Source organism: Micropterus dolomieu, linkage group LG07 (assembly GCF_021292245.1).
Source record: "Micropterus dolomieu isolate WLL.071019.BEF.003 ecotype Adirondacks linkage group LG07, ASM2129224v1, whole genome shotgun sequence".
Lineage (NCBI taxonomy): Eukaryota > Metazoa > Chordata > Actinopteri > Centrarchiformes > Centrarchidae > Micropterus > Micropterus dolomieu.
The window spans coordinates 24,556,630-24,557,704 of NC_060156.1; positions in this window are offsets into that span (position 1 = coordinate 24,556,630).

The window sequence follows — 1,075 nt, forward strand, 5'->3', positions numbered from 1 at the left end:
AAGGATTTTTAGAAATGTATGAACATGAAAAGTATGAACATGAAAAGTATGACAGCAACTCAATACTTAGTTGGGGCCCCTTTTGCCTGAATTACTGCAGCAATGCTCAGGTGTTATGAGAGCCCAGGTTGCTCTGATAGTGGCCTTCAGCTCTTCTGCATTGTTGGGTCAGGCGTATCGCATCTTCCTCTTCACAATACCCCATAGATTTTCTATAGGGTTAAGGTCAGAGGGATACCATGGTCCTTAAACCAGGTACTGGTAGCTTTGGCACTGTGTGCAGGTGCCAAGTCCTGTTGGAAAATGAAATCTGCATCTCCATAAAGTTGGTCAGCAGCAGGAAGCATGAAGTGCTCTAAAACTTCCTGGTAGACGGCTACGTTGACCTTTGACCTCAGAAAACACAGTTGACCAACACCAGCAGATGACATGGCACCCCAAACCATCACTGACTGTGGAAACTTTACACTGGACTTCAAGCAACGTGGATTCTGTGCCTCTCCTCTCTTCCTCCAGACTCTGGGACCTTGATTTCCAAAGGAATTGTAAAATTTACTTTCAGAGAACATAACTTTGGACCACTCAGCAGCAGTCCAGTCCTTTTTGTCTTTAGCCCAGGCGAGACGCTTCTGACGCTGTGTCTTTTTCAAGAGTGGCTTGACACAAGGAATACGACAGCTGAAACCCATGTCTTGCATACGTCTGTGCGTGGTGGTTCTTGAAGCACTGACTCCAGCTGCAGTCCACTCTTTGTGAATCTCCCCCACATTTTTGAATGGGTTTTGTTTCACAATCCTCTCCAGGGTGCGGTTATCCCTATTGCTTGTACACTTTTTTCTAACACATCTTTTCTTTCCCTTCGCCTCTCTTTTAATGTGCTTGGACACAGAGCTCTGTGAACAGCCAGCCTCTTTAGCAATGACCTTTTGTGTCTTGCCCTCCTTGTGCAAGGTGTCAGTGGTCGTCTTTTGGACAGCTGTCAAGTCAGCAGTCTTCCCCATGATTGTGTAGCCTACAGAACTAGACTGAGAGACCATTTAAAGGCCTTTGCAGGTGTTTTGAGTTAATTAGCTGA